Source organism: Microtus pennsylvanicus, chromosome X (genome assembly GCF_037038515.1).
Source record: "Microtus pennsylvanicus isolate mMicPen1 chromosome X, mMicPen1.hap1, whole genome shotgun sequence".
Lineage (NCBI taxonomy): Eukaryota > Metazoa > Chordata > Mammalia > Rodentia > Cricetidae > Microtus > Microtus pennsylvanicus.
The window spans coordinates 72,377,166-72,402,562 of NC_134601.1; the positions used below are offsets into that span (position 1 = coordinate 72,377,166).

The 25,397-nt window shown below is 36.7% G+C and overlaps 2 pseudogenes; one reads left to right on the top strand and one right to left on the bottom strand.

Moving 5' to 3' along the window:
- Positions 1 to 1,323: 1,323 nt before the first annotated feature.
- On the top strand, positions 1,324 to 2,743 carry LOC142840366 (elongation factor 1-alpha 1 pseudogene; annotated as a pseudogene).
- Positions 2,744 to 13,613: 10,870 nt separating this feature from the next.
- LOC142840367 (ceramide synthase 2 pseudogene) lies at positions 13,614 to 14,643 on the bottom strand (annotated as a pseudogene).
- Between the last annotated feature and the right edge of the window lie 10,754 nt (positions 14,644 to 25,397).

Sequence of the window (25,397 nt, forward strand, 5' to 3'; positions counted from 1 at the left end):
TTTTGTAATCAACTATTCCTTCTTCATTTTCTGTTTAATTAAAATATTTTCAATTTCTGTCTAATAATGTCAAGTTGATATCTAGTGGGAAAGACTTCCTAATGAATATTTGCTGACTTTGTTTACATTTCTCCTACAAACACAGAGAGCAGCATTCGAAGTTCTACAGCCATCGCATGTTTAATTTAGATGTTCTTTAAATGCAAGTCATACTGTTTTTTCTTAAAACAACAGCAATGAGAAAACGGATCCTTCATTTATGTGTGCTTGAGTGCACAATGGGTGACTCACTAAAGATTTCAGGAGATGCTATATTTTAAGTGTTATTTCTCTTCTCCACATTTATGCCTGTAAAAAATTTATTTTATGTGTTATACTCTTGTCAAGTTCTTGCCTTCTTACAAGAAAATGATTACTCAATTTCTGTTATGACATTTTGGAACTTTTCTTGTAATTTACTTCTGAGTCTGAAATCATTGTTGTTTTAAGCATGTACTACCTTTTTATGTGTTTTGATTTGGTTCCTCCAAATTAACCAGGCAGGTTTTGAAATCTATAGAAAGCTGACTGGTACAAATAGCCACCTACTGGACTTCTTCTCTCATAAGAGCAGAAATACACTGTTTTTGAAATAGAAAAAAAAATCAACAGAATTTATTTCTCGAATTTGCCTTTTTATTTTTAAAGTAAATACCCCTCTGAAAATCTTCAGGATCATGACATCTCTTTCTTTGTGAGAGACAATGTAAGAAAGTGAAACTAACTTTGCTCTCGCACAGCTTTATAGTAAAAGCAAAAGACATGCTTTTACTATCATTACATGCATCTAAAAATGTTTACATACACTGTTCATAATCTTAAATAATTAAATGTTTTATAAGAGAACCAAGGTGGAACAGTGGATGCCTCTGACTGTTTTACTGGCTTTTGATACCCTACTCATCATCCTGAATATCCTTGTCCAGCCTTAGCACACGGAGAGGTGCTTAATATTATTACAACTTGATAGGCCATGTTTTATCGATACTCATAGGAGATATGTTCTTGATGGATAAAAACAGAAGAATAGGGGATTGGGTTTTGGGAGTGGGGAATGGAAAAAGGGGATTGGGAGAGGATGATGGGGAAGTCTATGGCCAAGATATAAAATAGAAAGGTGAATAATTTAAAAAAAATGTGAAGCAAAAACCCTAATTAAATGACTCAAAGAACCAAAATTTTAAAACTTTTTTGAAGGTTAAATCTAAATTATACATATTTTTCACAATGGGTATGCCATCAGAATGTAAGTATTGTGAAAACCACCACTAATTCAAAGCCAAAATGGAGAAGGAAAAGACTCATATCAATATCTTTGTCATTGAACTAGATTCGGGAAGTCCAACACAACTGGCCACCTGATCTACAAATGTGGTGGTATAGACAACAAAACATTTGAAAAATTTGAATAGAAGGCTGCTGAGATGAGTAAAGGCTCCTATGCTTGGGTCTTGGACAAACTTAAAGCTGAGTGTGAGTATGGTATCACTATTGACATCTCCCTGTGTAAATTTGAGACCAGCAAATACTATGTTACTATCATTGATGCCCCTGGGCACAGAGATTTATCAAAACCATAGTTACAAGCACATCTCAGGTGACTATGCTGTCCTGATTGTTACTACTGGTGTTGTTGAACTTAAAGATGGTATTTTCAAGAACAGGCAGACCCATGAGCATGCCTTTCTGGCTTATACCCTGGGTGTGAAACAGCTAATTGTTGATATCAACAAAATGGATTCCACTGAGACACCCTACAACAGAAGAGATATGAGGAAATTGTTAGGAAATTAGTACCTATATTTAAAAAAAATTGGCTACATCCCTGACACTGCAGCATTTGTACCAATTTCTGGTTGGAATGATGACAACATGCTGGAGCCAAGTGCTAATATGAGTTTGTTCAAGGGATGGAAAGTCATAAGCAGCAAAGATGACAGTGCCAGTGGGTCCATCCTGCTGGAAGATTTGGATTGTATTCTGCCACCAACTTTCCAACTGACAACTCTCTGTGACTGCCCTTCCAGGATGTCTATAAAATTGGTGGTATTGAAACTGTCTCTGTGGGCCAAATGGAGACAGATGTTTTAAAACCTGGAATGGTGGTTATCTTTGCTCCAGTAAATGTCATAACAGATATAAAGTCTGTTGAAATGGACCATGAAACTTTCAGTGAAGCTCTACCTGGGGACAATGTGGGCTTCAATGTAAAGAATGTGTCTGTCACAGATGTTAGATGTGTCAAACTTTCTGGTGACAGCATAAATGTCCCATCAATGGAAGGTGCTGACTTCACTGCTCGGGTGATTATCCTGAACCACCCAGGCCAAATTAGCGTTGGCTATGCTCCTGTACTAGATTGTCACACAGCTCACATAGTAACCAAGTTTTCTGAGCTTAAAGAAAAGATTGATCGACGTTCTGGCAAGAAGCTGAAAGATGGCCCTAAATTTTGAAATCTGGTGATGCAGACATTATTGATATGGTTCCTGGCAAGCCCGTGTGTGTTGAGAGCTTCTCTGACTATCCTCCACTGGGTCATTTTGCTGTTTGTGACATGAGGCAGACAGGTGCCATCAAAGCTGTGGACAGGAAGGCTGCTGGAGCTGGCAAAGTAACCAGTTCTGCCCAGAAAGCTCAGAAGGTTAAATGTATAATATCGCTACTTCCTGTCACCCCAGGCTTAGTCAGTGGTGGAAGATGATCTTAGAACTGTTTGTCTCAATTGGCCATTTAAGTTTAATAGTAAAAGACTGGTTAATGATAACAATGCATTGCAAAACCTTTAAGAATAGGAGAATGTTTTTGGACCTATTTTTGTCTGGGTATGGCAGTTTTAAGTTATTTGTTTTCAAAATCAGTACTTTTTAATGGAAACAACTTGACAAAAATTTGTCACTGAATTCTGACACTCATTAAAACAAGTTTAATGAGAAAACATCTGAATTGTATTAGTTCCTATATAACAGATTTGTAATCGCACCTCAACGTGAACTATCATATTAATGTTTAATGATCTTGACAGACAAAAAGGAAAGAGTGTGTGCTGTTAGTTACTTTTCTATTGCGGTGAAGATACTCCATAACCAGGACAACTTATAAAAGAAACAGCATAATTTGGGTCTTGATTGTAGTTTTTGAGAATGAGCCCCTGAAAATGGTCATGGTTATTGTGGCAGCCAGTAGATAGGTGCAATGCCAAGAGCATTTTTAGCTGATTGTTCCCATCTTGTCCACAAGTTGGAGGCAGAAGGAGAGTGATAAAATAATGGTATAAACTTTTGTCTTAAAACCCACCCTCAGTGATATACTCCCTCTAAAAAGACTATACCTCCTAATCTTTCCTAAATATTTACCAAATGGCAACCAAACATTTAAATACTTTAGCCATAAAGGGAATTTTTATTTGAACAGCCACAAGAATGCAATAACATTTCAAGCAAAAACTAGAATACAGAATTAAGATGATTATAAAATGCATTTATATCAAGTTCACTTCTTTGTCAATGAATTTTCTAAAGTTAATGTGTTATTTATTAATTTTTATGATTTTTTTATTTTTAGGCAATGTAAGATTTCATAGAATTTTGTAATAAAAGCTTCATGAAAAATGTGATAACACAATTATAACATTAAATTATCTCTCTCAGAAGAATTTACACATTAATACAATGCAGAATACCTATCTAGTCAAATCATTATCAGTTTTTTTTCTATTTCTGATCATCATTATTTTGAACCAATGATTATTTTTATATGACATTATATATAGTGACACTGACATCATAAATATGCTGCTCTTACTTAAATGAATAATATAGATACTTGATCCAATCTAGCATATTTCAGGAAAGAAGAGGTAGTTCATTTGTTTAGAGCACATACTGCTTTTGCAGAGGACCTGCATTCAGTTTCCAAAAGCTGTAATTGGTGACCTGAAACTGATTATAGGATCTATCTTCTGGTCCCTGAGGTTGTCTGAAATCATATGAATATACTTACAAAGAGACACATGCACACATACTTATGATTAAATCAAAAAAATATATCTTCTTTAAAAACCTAATATTTTATTGATGAAGATTGTATAATAAGCTGACTATATTTTGAAAATACATTTAAGTAGGATCATTTTCTCCCTGATGTTGCTTAAATTGAAGTATAATGTAATCAATCAAATATAAATTTTAACAAAATTTACTACATAATTTAGGATTAACTGATATTTAGTTTTCAATAAAACAATTTCCTAGAAAAATTAGAGATTGTCTTTAATTTAAAAATAGAGAGGTGGTATGGTCTGAAAACATATTTTTCAGAGCTTTAAGATTTCTATTAAAAGAAGGGAAACTAGAAATGGCAGTTGTTGGAGGCATAGAAAAACATGTGAGTCTCTTTTTCTATATTTTTAATTGTTTACCTTTTCTTATTATCTCAGTTCTCTTTCTTCAAGCTCATATCCAGAAAATTATGTTAATAAAGAGAGACAAATGAAAGGTTTTCTTCAGTTTGGTTAATACAATGTCCTGGTAGTAATATAATTTTGTATGGTAACAAACATATATTGGTGCACACAAATAAAAATAGCCTATTACATTTATCCTCGGAGAGATGACATCCTAACCGAAAATATTACTCTTATATTCAAGTGTCAAGTATTGTCAAAAGATTCAGCAAGAACTACAAAGGCACTAAAAGATAGGTTTTTAATTTTTAATCGAGGAAGGCTCATGAAAGATCAGCATTTGAGATGTTCTTGACCAAGTAGATAGGTATATAGTAGATTGGGAAAAAGAATGACATTTCAACAAGACTAAAACTATAAAGGCAATACATCACTAAATGTGTGGGAAGAATAATAGTCAAAATTTACTTAAACCTAGATAACACGTAAGAATGTATTGACACGTACAGTATGGGGGTTTCATGTACTGACATACTGATTTGCAATTTATCCTATTATTATATTGAAGATTTTTTGGATCACATGTGTCATGTAACTTAATATAACAAAACTAATGTTATGTGTGAACTAAAAATAAAGGAAGGGGAGAAATGGATTTCAAACTATTATAAGTAAACATATAGCTGTTCTTTACTTTCATATACAGTGAAGTATCTTCAAAAGTCCAAATTTTATTGTAGAGTTTTCTATATTTAGGAAAAAATTGTGTTTTTCACCACACCTTTTACTTCTTATATTGAATCAGAGAATTTATACAAGTAAAAATGCATAATTAAAACAATTCAAGTTAAATTATCAACATCCTTAGCCATCAGAAAAACACAAATCAAAACAACTCTGAAATTCCATGTCATTTAAGGTTGGCTAACTTTCTGCTTTATAATTCTGCTGAAATTACAGATGTTATTGACTTTCTCCCTTGTTTTAGTTACTAAAGTATGTTGTTGTCACTGTGCCCTAAATATACAAACTCCATCACTTGCTCATGTTGATTTACCAAATATATTTTCCGAGTCTTGTATTCTTTGTCTATAGGAATTTTTTATAAATCGTGTCTTTTCAAAGGTGATTCATTTATATACCATGTATGAGGTTGCCCTTCTTTCTGTAGGTGAAAGAAAAATTATACTGTTACAGAGTTATCTTTTTGAATTGTAGTACATCTGGCCATTGTATCTATCTTGTATTTTCTAGTTTTCCCAACATTTTTATTTTACTTACACAGTATTAAATTTCCCTATTTCCTTAACACCAGTCTCTTTCAACATCAGTTTTTTAGCAAGCTCTCTTCTCTAATATATAAGTCAAATGATAGAAGTAGGAAGCTAACACATAAAAAAAAAAAAAAAAAACAACTGACCAGGCATATAAAATAAAACTAAGTTGTTTTAGGAATGCCAGTGTATTTACTGAGAATTTACTTCTGGGGCAGGCAGCTAGAGATAAATGAAATATACCATAATACTTAATACATAATAGAAATACTTAATAAAATGCTAAGTAATAGGAGGAAAAGTAATAAAAGGCACTTTGTCATAATATAAATAAATAGCCAAACAGCACATTTAATGAAAATGATGAGATGTAGATTGTAGGAATAGGGGGAGCGGCGGGGCTGCATCCCCAAACACCCCAGCCGCCTGCCCGGCTAGCTTTACCCGAAATAATTACACAGACACTGTATTCATTTAATCACTGCTTGGCCCTTAGCTCTAGCCCTTACTGGCTAATTCTGATATCCCAATCAACCCATCTCTAACAATCTGTGAGCACCGGTCTTACCGGGAAGATTCTAGTTCAGAGCTTCATCACGTGTCTGCCTGGGAGGAGAGCTGTGGAGTCTGACCTCACTTCCTCTTCCTCCCGGCATTCTGTTCTGTTTACTCCTCCCACCTATCTCCTAACCAATGAGAGCCAAGCAGCTTCTTTTATTTTAACCAGTGACCTTCCTCCATCAGTAGATTATTATATTATGCTAATTTTCCTATAGTATAAAGTATACCACAATGCCAGAAAATACAAATGCATACATACTTGCATTGACTTAAATTTCCATAGAGAAGAAGCAGGAAGTTAAAACTAATTAAAACAATTATATATTGCAATGTGAAATACTAAGATGGATATGTAAAAGTAACCATAGAAAATTAGAAATCCTTCAAAAAGTTCCATTCTAGGAGTAAAATTGGACCAACCAAAAAAATCTCTGAGACAAGCAGAAAAACACATTTACTAGCAGAAAGATTTTCCTCATCTACATATATCTTGGATATTCATCCTTTTTTTTCCCCTATGCTTTTAAACTGCTATGGGCAAGGGCTTTTAATCTCTCCTACATTTTTTTTTAGTTTCTGAATTTACATTTAAACACAAGCAAAACATGTACACAAGCCATATATTTCTTTTCTTCACTGCACACCTGGCATTGGGATTAAAGACTCTGGTGACGAGCTGCACTGTTCTTTCTATGATGGTTTTGTCATTCTTGGAGGAAGTGTTGTAAGCAATCTGACCACATTAAAATTGTTGCACATCAATAGAATGTCCAGTTCCTTGATGGATGTACCCAGATCTTTGAAATCACTACTCAGGATTCCCAAATTGAGCATTTTACCTCTGTAAGAGATGTTGGACATTGGATTTTAGCCATTGAATCATCTTCATACCTGGTTGTTGATATCTCTGGGTTTCTAAAAGTTTTGTTTAATTTTAATATACAATTCTGACATGTTTTTGATTAACTATTTGTTCCCTTTTTTGACATTCTTGGGTTTCATCAGAGCCTAGAGGGCAGCTATCCAGAGGGAAGAAATAATGTAGGGAACAGATATAAGCCACCTTTCAGGAAGCAATTAGGAAGAAGGAAGGTGCTACTAATTTTTACTAATACACACACATAGTATGTGTGAGTGTATATATACAAATAAATAAATATCCATTTATTTTTATAGATTATTTAATTTTTTCTCATTAGGGTTAAGCAAATAACAAGAATTTATGGCTTCAGTATAACAGTCATATGGTTTTATGTCTTCAATGACAGTGAAAGACTGAAAGTGAGTGAGATTTCAAATGCATTACATTATATATATGTATATATCAGATTTTATTATGTGAATGAAATGTCTATTCAAAAATTATTAAACACATTAATTAATAAACATCTTACCACCTCTAAATGGATTTTAAATTATAGCAAAACTTATGTCATGTTAGCCTCCAGGATTTGTGAAAAATTTACTGTGTAATGTCAGATAATTAATACACTTCATCTTACAAGTCATACAGTTCTGCCACAGCTACATAATTTTGCTTTTGTAGTATGAAATCCAGTAGGAAAACAAATGGGTGTGACTGTGTTCCAATAAAATCTTATTAAAAAGAAGAGATAGCAAATCAAATTTGATTTTTTTGTTTGTAATTTACTAATCTCTGTTCTCAATAGCTAACCCTTTAGTGATAAGTTTAGGATACTAAATAACAGAACTTTAATGGTAAGAAATAAGAAAAGTGGCCTAATTATCATCATCATAAGCAGAGGGAATATAAAATCTCAGTGAAATATTCTGAGTTACTTAATTGAATCTATTTGATGCTGTTGCCATGTAAAAGAAGTGATGGAAGCTACTCTCTACATAATCCTCATGTGTTTTAGTTTAATTTTTGCTGTTGTTATAAAATATTATGACAAAAAGCAAAGTGTAAATAGGGGATTTTATTTTATTATTGCAGGTTAGATAAAGTCCACTAATGTGGAGAAATCAGGCAGAAACTTCAAACATCTAGTCACATCATACTAGCAGTCAAGAGTAGAGAGAAATTATTATAAGATGCTGCTTTTTTGTTTCCAGCTTCTCAGCCCTGAAATATTCACACAGAAACCATGTTATTTGCAATACTTTTGACCAATAGCTTAAGTGTATTTCTGGCTAACTCATACATTAAACTAACCCATCTCCATTAATATGTGTACTGCCACATGGTTGAGGCTTACTTGGTAAAGTTCTGACAGCTGTCTCCCGCAAAACTACATGGCTTCTCCTGACTCAGCATTCTTTCTCCCAGAATTCAGTTTAGTTTTCTCTGCAAAGCTAAATTTTGCCTTCCTATAGGTCAAAACAGTTTCTTTATTCACTAACCAGTGGTATTCACAGCATGCAGCTTAGTTTTCCCCACCTACCTCTGTTCTGCCATGTGCAGACCCAAGACAGTTTTTTTAGTCATTAACCAATAAAAGAAATACATATACAGAAGGACTTCCCACATTACCTCCCCTCTTCTTTTTAAATAAAAAGGAAGGTTTTAACTTGAACAAAGTAATTACATATAAGAAAACAGGTATCAAGTAAGAATTATAGTCATAATATTTATATATACTTTATCTTTTATCATAACTAAAATGAACTATAATTATACCTATCTATTTTTTAATTCTATCAAAAACTCCAGAAGGATATAATATTCCATCAAAGACTCCAGAAGGATATAATACTACCTAAGTAAACAGAAAGTGTATTGTAAGAAATTTCCAAAGCTATGGAATTGACAGAGACATCTTGCTACCTGAATAGTCACCAGGAGTTATTCTGTACCATTGGGGCTTCTGTAGAGCAAAGGAAATAGTCAATAAGACAAAAAGGCATCCTACTGAATGGGGAAAAAAAAACCTCAACAACCCCACATCAGACAAAAGATTGATCTCCAAAATATATAAAGAACTCAAGATATTAGACATTAAAATTCTAAATAAAACAATTAAAAAGTGGTATATTGAACTAAGCAGAGAATTCTCAACAGAAGAATTTCAAATGGCTAAAAGATACTTAAGGATGTGTTCAATTTCCTTGGCTTTCAGGAAAATGCAAATCAAAACAACTCTGAGATACCATCTTACTCCTGTCAGAATGACTAAAATCAAAAACACCAATGATAACCTATGCTGGAGAGGATATGGAGTAATAGAAACACTCATCCATTGCTGGTGGGAATTCAAACATGTGCAGCCACTTTGGAAATCAGTGTGGTGGTTTCTCAAAAAATTGGGAGTCAACCTACCTCATGATCCAGCAATACCACTCTTAGGAATCTACCCAAGAGATGTCAAATCATATTGCAAAAGCATTTATTCAACTACATTCCTAGCAGCATTATTTGTAATAGCCAAAACCTGGAAACAACCTAGGTGCCTCTCAATGGAAGAATGGGTAAAGAAAGTGTGGCACATCTACACATTAGAGTACTACTCAGCAGTAAAAAACAATGACACTATGAATTTCACATGCAAAGGATAGAAATAGAAAACACTATCCTGAGTGAGATAAACCAGACCCAAAAAGATGAATATGGTATGTACTCACTCAATAGTGGACTCTAGCCATAAACAAAGGACATTGAGCCTATAGTTCACGAGCCTAGAGAAGCCAAATAATAAGGTGAACCCAAAGAAAAACATTTATAGATATTTCTGGGAATTGGAAGCAGAGAAATTCGCCAGGCAAAAGTTGAGAGCATGGGGGTGGGGGTGGGAGTGAGATTGGGGGAAGGGGAGAGGGGGAGAGAGAAGGGAGAAGGGAAAAATTGGGGAGAGCTTATGGGAGTGGGAAGGTTGACATGGAAGAAGGGCGGATATAGGAGCAGGATAGAAGATATTGTAATTAAGGGATAAGATATTGTAATTTTAGGGTTGGCAAGAGACTTGGCTCTAGAGGGGATTCCAAGTTTCCACAGGGATGTCCCCAGCTAGGTCCTTGGGCAGCAGAGGAGAGGCTGCTTGAACTGGCCTTGTCCCATAGTCACACTGATGAATATCTTGAATATCACCATAGAATATTCGTCTGGCGACAAATGGAGATATAGACAGAGACCCCCATCAGAGCACTGGACTGAGCTCCCAAGGTCCAGTTGAAGAGCAGAAGGAGGGAGAAGATGAACAAGAAAGTCAGGGCCACAAGAGGTTGGTCCACCCACTGAGACAATGTTCCTGATCTAGTGGGAGCTCACCAAATCCAGATTGACTGGGTCTGAATGAGTATGTGATCAAACCAGACTCTCTGAATGTTGCTGACAATGGGGGCTGACTGAGAAGCCATTGGTAATGGCACTGGGACTTGTTTCTACTGCATGTACTGGCTTTTTGGGACCCTAGTCTGTTTGGATGCACACCTTCCTAGGCCTGGATGTAGAGGGGATAACCTTGGACTTCCCACATGGCAGAGTACCCTGCCCTCTCTTAGGACTCAAGGGGGAGGGAGGAGGGTGAGTGGAGGAGCTGGAGGGAAATGGGGGAAGGGGTGGAAGTGGTAATTTTTGAATGGAAAAATAAAAAAATTCAAAGAAAATACCATAATATACATAATCCAGACTCTCTGTGTATTTTCTGTCTTTATGTGTGATTCTGTCCTATTGTGTACCTGAAATCATTTTCTGTCCAGAAGTGCTTCTTACAATGCTAAGTAACATTGCTAGAACTAAGGCCGATTTGCCTTTTGGCTCAGCCCAGTCCAACATGACAGTGATCCAGTCAGTGACTTATACTACTAGGTGGGAACCATCATCATGCTGGTAACCAGTTGGCCCGTGCTGCCAACAAGTAATTTGCAGCACATTTCCCACAAACCTCATTCAAGCACTTGGCTTCCTGAAAGAGTCAAAATTTGTGCTGGCAGCATGGCCAGAAAGCCACTGTTTCAAAACCATGTGGCTTTTTTTCCTGCTAAAACTGAATCAGAAAAACCTCTCTTAATAGAGCTGCAACATGCTTTCAGAAAGAAGAGACCATACCAGAAAAATAAAATGGAGCTAAACTTTGTTTTTTAGTGTCTAGAATTTTTCAAGACCTCTTAGGTTTTATGTGGATTTAGCTAGCACAAATTGGTGATGTGGGATTCCCCTCTGTATGCTTTGACTCCCATTAGTTAATGAATAAAGAAACTGCTTTGTCCTATAGCAAGGCAGAATTTAGCTAGGTGGGAAAAACTAAACTGAATGCTGGGAGAAAGAAGGCAAAGTTAGAAAAAACCATGTAGAACGGCCAGAGACAGTCACCAGAACTAGACCCAGTAAGCCGCAGCTTCTTGGTAATACACAAATTAATAGATATGTGTTAATTTAAGCTATAAATGTGTGTGTGTGTGTGTGTGTGTGTGTGTGTGTGTATCTTATATGTATTAGTTAGCCAGAAATATGCTTAAGCTACTTGCCAAATAGTATTGCAAATAATGTGGTTTCTGTGTAATTGTTTCCGGGCTGAGTAGCCAGGAACAAACAAGTGGCCTCTTAAAACAAGAAATGAATACACAAACACGTCCTTGTGTTAGCAGAGGGCCCGCTTGTTTATTCCAGCCACCTGGCTATCTTAGCCCTGAAATAACCACACAGAAATTGTATTAATTAAAATACTGCTTGGCCCATTAGCTCTAGCTTCTTTTTTTTTTTGATTTTTTTTTATTGATAAAAGAAGAATAAAGAAAAAAAAAACAAATTTCCACCTCCTCCCAGCCTCCCCTTTCCCTCCCCCTCCTCCCACTCTTCTCCCCATCCTCCCACTCTTCTCCCCCTCCTCCCACCCCTCTCCCCTTCCCCCCACTCCTCTCCCCCTCTCTCTCCAGTCCAAAGAGCAGTCAGGGTTCCCTGCCCTGTGGTAAGTCCTAGGTCCTCCCCCTTCCGTCCATATCAAGGAAGGTGAACATCCAAACTGGCTAGGCTCCCACCAAGCCAGCAGATTGCGTAGGATCAAAACTGCATGCCATTGTCCTTGGCGTCTCATCAGCCCTCATTGTTCGTCATGATCAGAGAGTTCAGTTTTATCCCATGCTTTTTTTGGTAATAGTCCAGCTGGCCTTGGTGAGCTCCCAGTAGATCAGCTCCACTGTCTCAGTGGGTGGGTGCACCCCTCGTGGTCCCGACTTCTTTGCTCATGTTCTCCCTCCTTCTGCTCCTCATTGGGACCTTGGGAGCTCAGTCCAGTGCTCCAGTGTGGGTCTCTGTCTCTATCTCCATCCATCGCCAGATGAAAGTTCTAATGATATGCAAGATATTCGTCAGTATTGCACTAGGATGGGGTCATTTCAGGTTCCCTATCCTCAGCTGCCCAAGGAACTAACTGGGGACCTCAGCTTGGGCACCTGGGAGCCCCTCTAGGGTCAATTCTCCTGCCCACCCTAAAGTGGGTCCCTTAACTAAGAATTGTGGTTCCGTGCTCCCCTATCCAACCTTCCTTTATCCTGATCCTCCTATTTCCCCAAGTCCCCCCTCCTTCCCTTCTACCTTTTCTCTCCCCATCTCCCCTTACCCCCTTCCCACCCCACCCCCAAGATCCCACTTTTCTCCCCGGCAATTTTGTCTACTTCCCTTATCCAAGAGGATAACGATATGTTTTTCCTTGTGTTCACCTTCTTACTTAGCTTCTTTAGGTTCGCCAATTGTAGATTCTGTGACCCCTATTTATGGCTAGAAACCAATTATGAGTGAGTACATCCCATGTTCTTCTTTTTGGGTCTGGGATACCTCACTCAGGATAGTGTTTTCTATTTCCATCCATTTGCATGCAAAATTCGAGAAGTCATTGTTTTTTACCGCAGCGTAGTACTCTAGTGTGTATATATTCCATACTTTCTTCATCCATTCTTCCATTGAAGGGCATCTAGGTTGTTTCCAGGTTCTGGCTATTACAAATAATACTGCTATGAACATAGTTGAACAAATGCTTTTGACATGTGATAGAGCATCTCTTGGGTAAATTCCCAAGAGTGGTATTGCTGGGTCCAGGGGTAGGTTGATCCCGAATTTCCTGAGAAACCGAAACACTGACTTCCACAGTGGTTGCACAAGATTGCATTCCCACCAGCAATGGATGAGGGTACCCCTTCCTCCACAGCCTCTCCAACAAAGGCTATCCTTGGTGTTTTTGACTTTAGCCATTCTGACAGGTGTAAGATGGTATCTCAAAGTTGTTTTTATTTGCATTTCCCTGATTGCTAAGGAAGTTGAGCACGACCTTAAGTATCTTTTGGCCATTTGAAGTTCTTCTGTTGAGAATTCTCTGTTCAGTTCAGTGCACCATTTTTTAATTGGGTTAATTAGCATTTTAAAGTCTAGTTTCTTGAGTTCTCTATATATTTTGGAGATCAGACCTTTGTTTGTTGCGGGGTTGGTGCATCTGTAGCACTTCCATCATGGCATTAAAGAAGTAATAGCCAAAGAAGGCAGGGTAGAGCTCCAGGGGGTATACCAGTGTGCAGTGTAGGATCCAGAAGGGCATGATGACCAGCCGCGTCAAGATGAAAACGATGGTGAAGACAATGAAGAGGTTATTGCAGGTGTTCTTCCAGCCCGCGTAGTTAAACATCTTGGCAGACTCCAGCAGGTAGTCAGAGGAGTCATGCAGAGCCTGCTTGGACGTAGCTGGCAAACCAGGAGAAGCTGAGGAGAATGATGGTGGTCACACGGTGAATGATCTGTTCCTTAAAATTCTTCTGCTTGACGTCAAAGGCAATGCTGAAGAGCAGGGACCAGTAGAAGGAGAGTTCCAATACTGAGAAGGGACGATGCTCTCTCTGTATGGAGTATCCCTCTCAAACTTTCCTCAAGTCATAGAACCAGGGTTTATCCATGATGACAGCCACGCCAGCAACAAAGGCAATTAGGTAAAATGTGAATCTCCAACTGGCTTCTCAGAACTTCTTGAGAAGGCTGGGCCTATACTGGGTGCGGCAGAACCAGCGTTCTATCTGGTGGCTAGAGAGCCCGCTCTGCTGAGACAAAAGCTCTACCTCCACCTGCTTGGGCTGCTTGCTGCTGGTCAGGTAGAAATGCTCTAAGGTGACATTGGGAGGGGCCCGTAGTCGGGTTTTCTCCTTAACATTCGGGAGGGCAGCCAGAGGTGTAGCCACATAAAGTTCAAAGAAGTATCGAACGATGAGAAAGACCAGGGCCAGGGGAAGTGTGATGTAGAGGTCTGAGGCTTTGGCATAGACACGTCCATCTCTGTCTTCTAGATCAGCTCAGGTTAGGTTCACGGGCTTCCATAGTCGGTCTCACCAGAAGTGGTCATACAACGTCTGGAGCATCTCGGTGGCCGGTGCAGAGCTGGCCAGCACGGGCGCTGCTGCTCCGTCTCCTCTCTGAACGCCCGGCACATGCGCACTAATATATTTTTTCTTTTGTATATTTTTCAGACTTTAATTTATTTAAAACACTTCTTGCTTTTTTATGCCCTCCACCCTCCCATATACCCTCCCGCATTCTTCTTCACTTTCATGACCACATCTTTCATTAATTTGCATTAATTTTGTATACATACACACATACAAACACACATGTTCATGTATATTCACTAACATTCCTAAATATAACCTGTTGAGCACATATATTAACTATATGCCTATTATAGGGCTGATCATTTGGCTCTGGACAGCTAGTTGGTATGCTCTGGGGAAGACCACCTTTGTCAGTTTTTTAGTGTAGGGTTGAGGCCTTGTTCACTTTTCCCCCTTTCACTTTGTCTCTAGTCTGCTCACATTTGGGCTGTTGGGTTGTTGTGTTGACAAGACTTTACAGGTCTGATGATACTAGGAGACACAATCTCACAGGAAACTCCCTGATTCTCTGGCTCTCACAACCAGTGAGCCTGAGTGTTCCCCACGGCTGCGGTGTGGGAGTATGTGATAGATATGTATCCACTGGGACTACACATGACACCTCTGCATTTTGATGGGTTTTGTTTTTCTAAAGCAGTCTCTGTCTGTTGCTGAGAAAAGGTTCCTTCATGAGGGTTGAAGACAGCTCTGTATAAGAACTCCAAAGTGGACTTTTTTTTTCATCTGGTATTTGAGTTTTGTTATGTGATCTTTGGCTCTTGGGGGGAACACTGTCAGTACAGATGAGAAAAGTTCATTAAAATTGTTTATGTATATTTATACTCTGAATTGTGTGCATTGTATGTTTTAGGTAAATAGTTAATTATATTATTCCTTGTAGATTTTTCAGATATCCAAAGTGTAATTTTATCCATCTTTCTGATTCTCCTTGTTTAACTTTCTCCCCCTTTCCTAAAGAACATCCCGATTTCTCATGTGTCCTCTATAAGATCACTTGTATTCTGCCATTCCCTGTTACCCTCTTGTCCATTCTTCTATATTTACCTCCCTTTCCCTTTCAAAGGAAAACCCCAATTCCCATTTTCCTGACAGAGAGATTAACATGGCACATTAAATTTAAGACCCTATGCAACCAGTCAGATTTCCAACCCACCAGATCTACTTCGCTCACCAAAGTTTCCTTAATTTTGCCTTTTGCTTAAGTTTATAAGAAATTAAACAGACAATAATATGCCTTTTAAAATGTATTTTTCTTTTACATACATGAATAAACTTCAAAAATGTTATTTTGAAATTTTATGGTCCTTTGGAATTCAACATTGTCTTTCTTTAATTTTCTTGAACACAATATGCTACTGTTTCCTTTTCTTTTTTCTAGTTTTTGAAAAAACTTACAATTTAACTATTATTAAGTTTCATCAACATTCTTCATAAATGCTCTGAGAATTTCTTGTTTATTAACCATTAAAGCATCTACAGGTTTGTTTTTTAAATATACCATGTAGTAAATCACACTAAATCAGTCTTGGGGATGTTATACAGTGAGCCTCTGTATGTTCAGTTCTGTTTTACATGAAGATAAATTAAACTATAAATATTTAAATTATATTATTTTCTTTTTAATAAAATAGATTTTTGTCTCACATAATATATTCTAATTATAGTTTCTTCTCCCTCTACTTCTCCTAGTTCCTCCTCCCTTTCCTTCCAATACAGATTCAATCCTTTTCTGTCTCTCATTAGAAAATAAAACAGTAGGACTGTTTCACAGAGGAAACCTGTCTTGAAAACAAAACAAAAACCAAAAAGCCAAAAAAAGGGAAAAAGAAAAGTAAAGAAAAGAAACAGGGTTCTAAAGGATAATTACAATATCAAATCAAACCAAACAAAAGTAAGAAAATGGACTTTGACAAAACAAACAGCAAGAAAAGAACCCAGGAGAAGGTACAAGAAACAAAGACCCTCTAGTTCACGCACTTAGGAATCATATGAAACTCTGAACTAGAGGCCATAATATATACATAGTCTTAGAGAACCTTGTGCAGAACCATGCAGGTCCTGTGAAAGTCTCCTCTGTCGCTTTGAGTTGATATGAAATTAGATCCTACTTGTTTAGAGGTCCTTATTTTCTTGGTGTCTTCTATCCTCTCCAGCTCTTTCACTATTTTTACCTTCTCCTCTATATGTTTCCCTGAGTCCTTTGAGGGTAGAAATTTAATTGAGACATCCCATTTAGTTCTAAGTGTTCCAAGGTCTTTTTCTCTCTGTGTCTGTATAATTATTGGCTGTGGATTTCTGTATTTTTCCCATCTGCTGTAGTAGGAAGCATCTCTGATGGTTGTTTAACAAGGTACACATTCTGTGAGTATAGTAGAATATCATTAAGTATCATTTTATTCCTACTTTATTTTCTTAAGAGCAGTGATACTTATTTTTACTGTAGGTCCCTGGTCACACACGAGGTATATGTCAGGTATGGGTTCAATCTCATAGAGTGTACCTTAAGTCTCATCATGTACCAGCTGGATACTCCCACAAGCTTTGGCCACCATTGTCATATCTTGCAGGCAAGCCATCATTGTCAACCAAAATTTTTTGAATAGATTGGTGTTTGCATTTCTGTGGTTTTTTGTTTTTGTTTGTTTGTTTGTTTTGTTGCATGCGGAGAAAGAGTACCTTCCTGTACCAAAGACGTTAGAACATAGGGTGAAGTTATCACATAGGCACCAACTTTACTTTTCCACATTGATGAGTTGTGTAGGTGTTATCTACCATAATGGAGCATTATGGTTATTTTGTAAGGAGCAGCCTATAATCTTAGCAACAACCTGGTTTGTTTTCCCATGGGAACCCTTTAGCCAGTAACTGTTGTAATATGGGTGCAGCGAGGCTGCCTCCCCAACACCCAAGCCGCCTGCCCGGCTAGCTTTTGCCCTGAAATAATTACACAGACACTGTATTCTTTTAACCACTGCTTGGCCCTTAGCTCTAGCCCTTACTGGCTAATTCTGATATCCCAATCAACCCATCTCTGACAATCTGTGAGCACCGATCTTACCGGGAAGATTCTAGCCTAAGTCCATCCTGGGTCGGAGCTTCACAGCATGCATCTTCCCTGGAGCGGGGAGGATGGCGTCTGCTCCCGAGAGGAGAGCTGTCGAGTCTGACCTCACTTCCTCTTCCTCCCAGCGTTCTGTTCTGTTTACTCCTCCCACCTATCTCCTAACCAATGAGAGCCAAGCAGCTTCTTTTATTTTAACCAATGACCTTCCTCCATCATTTCCCCTTTTTCGGTTTAAACAAAAAAAGGCTTTAACTTTAACATAGCAAAATTACATATAACAAAACAGTTATCAAGTAAAAGTTACATCAGAAACATTTATACATATAACAAAATTGACCGTAAATCTCTATCAATAAAGCAAAATCTATACTAATGCAAATTATTCATGTCTATATCATATCCCCCTTTAAATGTAAAAGAATATTTATAAACCATATTTGGGAACATGGGCGCAGTTTTTTCTCTCCAAACTGCTTCCTGCTGAATGGGGGCGTCGTTAATTAGGTCTTTCATGGTATAACCTGTGTGCTAGTTTCATCTCAGTTGGCAGTTGAGCGAAGCAATTTTCTGAAGATGTTCACAGCAACCCTTCAGGAGGACGTGGTCGATCATACCAAATCGGGATAGAAGAAATCCAAAGGGTCTGGTCCTCTGTGAAAACAAAAGAAGACTCTCTCCAAAGCATCTTATCCTTAGACCCAAATTCTGAAGTCATACCCTCATGATATCCATTCTGGTTCCACTTGGCAGCCCATATAATGAAATGTCTGTCTGTACTTAGCTCCTTTACAGTCAAAAATTTTAAAGAAAACACAATGTACATAATCCAGACTCTCTGTGAATTTTCCATTTTTTACGTAGCTTATTTTTATTTATTTCTTTTAATCTCTTAACTATCTGTACTCTGTCTCTTTAAAGACTTTACCTTTTTTTTAACATTAACTTTATTCTCTATATTCTTTTTCTTCTCTCTCCCAAGCCTACGTACATTCATCCAACAGTGTGACTCATTTAGTGGTCTGAATCTGTCCTATTGTGAATCTGCAATTTTTTTACTATCCAGGAGCACTTTTGATTTGCACCTTTAAATCACTAGGTGCTTAAGAATCTAAGCTGTGACATTCCTAGGTTAACTTTTTGCTTTTTGAGCGTATATCTGTAGACCTGGAATAACCCTGTAGACCAGGCTGTCTTTGAACTCTCAGAGATCCGCCTGTCTCTGCCTCCCAGGCATTGGGATTAAAGGTGTTTGCTACTACACCTTGAACTCACAGAGATCTGTTCGCCTCTGCCTTTTAGGCACTGGGATTAAAGGCGTGTGCTACCACACCTTGAAGTCACAAAGGTTTACTTTAAGAATTTTAACTTTTAGTCTGCATATATTTTTAACACAGTTTAAACAATTTAGAAATTTTCTTTGTCTTTGAATCTCTCTTTATTGTATATCTCTCTTTTTCTGACCACAAGAGCCTTTAATTTACCAAGCAATATCAGTAGGACTAAAGGCGTGGCTTTGCCAGCTAGATCCAGTCCATTCCTTAGCTTTCCAGCCTCATGGCTGGTATACAGGCTGCAGCCATGTTTATAGCCACACCTCTATGGTGTTTCAAGGTCCCTGCCAGCCAGTGAGCTACAACAGACAACACTCAAGTCCTCTCTCAGTAGCCAGCCCTCCTGCCTCAAACAGTTTGCCCTGGCAGGATGGCCCAGAAAGCCGGCATTTTTAAACGGCACAGCTTTTTTCCTGCTACGGCTGAAAACCGAAAAGCATGTGTTCAGCTTTTTGTCAACACCGTTTAAGTGTTTTGTGGCAGGACCTCTTAATGAGCTGCAGGCTTTGCAGCTAAAGCTGAGTCAGGAAGCCTCTTTTAGATGAGGCGCTTGCTTGCCTCTGGCAAGCAGAGTAGACCCGAGAAATTGCCATAAGAAACATGCTTTACTCTATTCTTTTCCAAGCATTCTCAGGCTTTCTGTGGACTCAGTTAGCCACACGTCTGGGCGTCATTTGTTGTAATATGGGCGCAGCAGTGCTGCCTCCCCAACACCCAAGCCGCCAGCCCGGCTAGCTTTTGCCCTGAAATAATTACACAGACACAGTATTCTTTTAATCACTGCTTGGCCCTTAGCTCTAGCCCTTACTGGCATTCTGATATCCCAATCAACCCATCTCTAACAATCTGTGAGCACCGATCTTACCGGGAAGATTCTAGCCTAAGTCCATCCTGGGTCGGAGCTTCACAGCGTGCATCTTTCCTGGAGTGGGGAGGATGGCGTCTGCTCCCGAGAGGAGAGCTGTCGAGTCTGACCTTACTTCCTCTTCCTCCCAGCATTCTGTTCTGTTTACTCCTCCCACCTATCTCCTAACCAATGAGAGCCAAGCAGCTTCTTTTATTTTAACCAATGACCTTCCTCCATCAAGTAACTCAATTAGATGTAACCAAATCACAGCATTGGAATTTTGATTTGGTGATAGGAAATGCTCAGTTGGGTGCTCTGTCTCCCCATTAATTGGTATATTTACTTAGAACATCTTCATACATATATATGAAATTTTCTATTATATTAGGTTTCCTTATTATCCCTCAATTGGCCTTTAATTGATTTTTCTCCTTCAGTGAAATAAATAACAAATATTCGACTTTCTTTTATGATTTTGAATTTAACAATTTTTTTCTGACTTTTATTTCTCTAATTGCATTTCAACCTCAGTAACTTTTTGCTTTTTAAAAGCACTTTTATAAACTGCTTGTTTAATAAATTACCACTCATGAGTACATTAAACGTGTTTTTTAACTCAGCAAATATTGACTGATTTTTAACTAATTTCCAGTTTCAGTCTGTCCATTTTTAATAATTTTCTTACCCTAAAATGTTTGTTTTATGAAGTTTCATTCAGTTAACATGTCACTGTTGTACTCTCTTGTAATTTGAGGTGAAATCTTTCATGAATTCATATATTTTCTCTACATGTTAAAGTATTGTACAATCACATTTATTTTAAAATTATTTTTCCTTCTTTAGCATTCCTGTCCTTTTAAAAATAGATTTATTAATTCTTTGAAATTTTCATAAAGTATATTTTAATTATAATTATCCTCCACTCCTCCCTCTAACTTCTTTAAGTTCTATACTTACCTCCTTGTTTCCTCAACTAGTGTCTTTTGTAGCCCAGCCTGACCTCAGACTCACTATGTAGCCAAGGATGATCTGGCCCTGTGTTATAAGATTACAAATATGGGTTGTCATGTCTGATTCATAATAGTATTGGAGAGAGTATAGGCACAGAACTAAATTTCATGCTATAATTGGCTATAGTATTTAGTGTATAATAATGGATGTGTGTATCCAAGATACAGTGAGGCAAATACACTATATTTTAGGTATACAGAACATATACGTTTGGGGTTTGTGAAAGTGCACATTATGGTCGTTAAACAATGATTACACTTCTCAGAACATACCTCCATAAAATGACATAAATATGTCTTAGGAAAGCTCACATTCACATAACTTTATTGTTTTACACCGTTATTTTTTTCTAACTTACTATTAGTTACTATTACTAATAGTAAATTATTTTGCCAAGTATATAAAATCCATATATATATATATATATATATATATATATATATATATATATATCAAACTTTATGAGTTGATGTTATCTGTAGTTTCTTTCAAATATTGAAGTGTTTCACAACAAATTACCTGAAGGTAAGGAGACTACTATATCTTGTGTTTAAGCTATTCTTGCTCTCTGCTGTCTTCACATTTAAGTATTGGGTCATGTCTATACAAATGGCTTTCCTCCAGATAACATACTTCCATGAATTCACCCTTGTGACTGCACACAGTTTTAGCCCCCTTTCTATAGCAAAGTTTAAAAATAATCAAGTCATGACTGGTATTCAGAATTTTGGGTTTAATGTTTTGGTTTCTTTTTTTGGGAGTGATTTAATACTGACTGCCTGAAGAACTCAACTGCCCTCTGCTATTTTCTTTGACATTCTTTCAACCTCTCCTCCTTCTGCATTGTGCCTACAGGATTTCAGAAAAATGTAAGAGGAAGATAACGCGAGATTCACTATATTTTTTTATTAAATAATTTTAAGTGATGCAGACAGCCCTATCTGATTCTACAAGTTTTGGTATTTTTGAGATTTTATTTGTTGTAGAGTTTAAATTTATGATTATTTTGGAAAAACAAAGAGAAGATTCAGAAATTTGTAACAATAGTTTTCAAAAGCCTTTTCTCTCATTTCTATCTTTCAGTTTTAATGAACAAATACATGATTTGAAAGTTAAAATTTCTTAAATGTTCTCATTATTTTTAAAGTATTCTGACTTTAGCATACAGTAAGAAATTAGGCATGTTTATGAATACTCAGATTTAAATGACCTGAGATAAGAAGATTCAGATGAGGAATAATATTATTATACAGTGTAATTTCTGTAACACATTTAAAGCAAAGTGTAAGGTTATATAGTTTGGCATGAAACAATACAGGGATAATTGGAAGAACAAAGGTGAAAGATTAAATATGTCTTGATTTCAGCTATAGTAATTCTTTTATAGGAAGCATAAAAATGAAGAGCAATACAAAATAATGAATGTCAGATAGGCAATTGAGGGCAAAGATAATATGATAGTTTATTAATCAATAAAAACCACTCATTTTATGAAGTTCTACTAGTACTTTGTCTCAGTAATGTCAAAGCAATGAAATTTTACACTTTATTTTATGTTTAAAATTTAGATGTTGGTGATAAATTTTACAAATGCTTAGTTTGTCAATGTACAATTCAGTTGTATCTAAAATGATTATATATTAAACAAATATAAGAAACCTCCAAGAAAAAAATGTACACAAATATGTGATAATTGGCAATTTTAAAAGACATTAATCTTGAAATTTAACCATCATTTTACTTTCACAGGATCCCTGATGGAGGAAGGTCTTTGGCTAATAAAGAATTGTTATTTTGGGGTATAAGCTAGCCAGGTGACTGGGAGCAGGGCAGCAAGAATGCAACTCACAGCTCCTCCTACAGATTCCCCAGAAAGAATGTCACCCCCATGACAGTTGGAAGTAATTCTAGAGGACAATGTCCCCTCTCCCAGTAAAGTTTGCCCTTGGGTTTAGGGACATCATTTAGGGGTTGATTATAATTAGTATACGGTTGAGAGCTGGGGTGTTGGGGGAGGAATTTTATAAGCTCAGGGATCATTTTTTTTTTTAAAAGAGGGATAATGGGATGATGGGATAATAGATTGGTCCTTGTTGGTACTTGTGAGTTATTGTTTTGAGACAAATATATTGGTATTGATTCTTATATATTGATACAAAGTTAAATTATATTGACTCTTGTATGCATGCATGCTTCTACCTCTGTTTAAAACATTTTTTATGTATTGATATATACATTGTATTGATATTGTATATTTAGCATATTGCAGTGTACATTTCTACCTCTGATTAAGATATTTATATATTGTTTGTGTATTGATATATATTTACCATATTGCGATGTATATTTGTACATTGTTTATATTTGGAGGTCATTGTCCTCATTTGTTTCACACTTGTTTATTCTGTTAGTCTTTAAGTTAGATAGGTATTGAGAATTATATAGATCAATAGTCATCTACGTTTGTCATTTATAATTAGACTAATCAGGTTCTTTAGATACATAGAAATTATATTCATTATAGATAGACAATCTTCAACCTCTTCAAAGAGCTGTAGAAAATGGCCTTTAACTCAGAGTTTCGTGATAGTGAGACACAATTGCACAGGGCAACACCAATCTATTCCCAAGAGAATGTTGAGCACCAATGACACCCCAACTGGAGCCTTTGTTTTTGGCAGAACTGGCCTTTGGGCAAAGAAATGTCCATACCTCAACCACTGACAGAGATACAGAGTATCCGTAAATGGAAAAAACAGGGCTGTCATATCCTGCCAAGACAGGGTAAGATAATTTTGACAAGTTTCTTACCTTTGAAAATGGTATGTCAGTTATGTTAGGCCTTAGCCAAAGTTGGTTGCTTCAATGCTGCAAACGTTACCTTGGGTGATTGCCCAGGTAGCTAGTTGTCTCTGTGATTTGTTGCATATTTTGGAAGTTGTTTGATTGCACTTCCTAACTACTCAGGTAACATTATTTCCTTTTTCAGATCTTCGATGGGGTTGAAGACTATATAAATGTAGGTACTTTCCACTCATGACTTGGCCAAGTTATTTATTATATAAGACTTAAGCTAGTTAGAATAGGATATTTGTACTTGTTGTATATAATTTCATAGTAGATTTAGAACTCTCTTACTTAAACAAAAGGGGGAGGTGTTGCAGGAGCTCCTTCCTCTCCTTCAGCCAATAGCCGCTGAGATACCAGCCCATTGTGATGTGGTTTCTCTCTCTTTAAAAAAGCGGCCACTTCCCTCTGCTCTCTCTCTCTCTGGCTTCTGGCTCTGCTCCTGGCGACTAGGCTCCTTTTCTGATTGTGCAGAGGGCTGTTGTCTAGGACAGTGATCTGTAAGTTTTCCCTTTTAAATAAATAATCATTCTATTAATTCAATTGTGTCTATCCAGAGTGGTGATGATTGCAAAACAGTAAGCATATGGTTAGTAAGGAAAAAGAAGCATAAAAAGTAAATAATATACATGGTACAATAAAATAATATTGACTTTAAAAATTAACTAATTCATTCACCTACTAAATATGAAATTCAATGTCCATGATCTGTATCCTGGTAATGTCAAACAACTATGCTGCTGTGATAAATACAGGAATCCTCTATAAATCTATGAGAGATATGGACAGAAAGATAAACTTCTTGAAAATATTTTATATGAAAATGTTAAATTTCCTCTGTTTCTTATTATTATTTTTATAGGTATGTAGAAAAGAAAGTCAGCTTACAAATATACATTAACTGTTGTATGAAATATTTTTGAAAGATGCTAATATTGACAAATTTATTAATGAAATTTGAAATTATAAAATGCTTGTAATTATCCTTCTCAATTCTAGTCAGTCCTAAGAAAAACATGAATTTACCAATGAAGTTCATCAATTAAATAGTATTTTAATGAAATAGTTCGTGTAAGTGAAGATAAACATGATGTGATTCTTGTCCTTTTTGTCAGTTAAATTACATGTATGAAACATAATTATATTATGAGATATATCTATGGTAACTGGGCTTCCTAATTCTGAACTATAGAAAGTCACAAATTCATGTGCCATCAACTGCCCAGCACATTTTCTTTTTTAGAAATGTCAATTTATCTGAGTCTAGATTTCTCTCTTAGTCAAAAACAAAAGTTATAAACACTGAGTAAGGACTCAAAATTACCTAAACATAACTAGTGGAACAACTACTTAGTTGAAGCTGATTAATTGAATACTGTATGAGATACGTACAAATCCATCAATATTCATTGTTGAAATGTTAGTATACCAGTCTAAATTGAACTACTTCAGCATACCAATTTAATATACTGATTTTAATATTTGTCATTATTAATATCTCCAAATCATTGTTTTATACTCCAACAAATAAATATTGTAATCAAATATGTTTTTTTTTGTTTTGTTTTTTGGTTTTTCGAGACAGGGTTTCTCTGTAGCTTTAGAGGTTGTCCTGGAACTAGCTCTTGTAGACCAGGCTGGCCTCGAACTCACAGAGATCTGCCTGCCTCTGCCTCCCGAGTGCTGGGATTAGAGG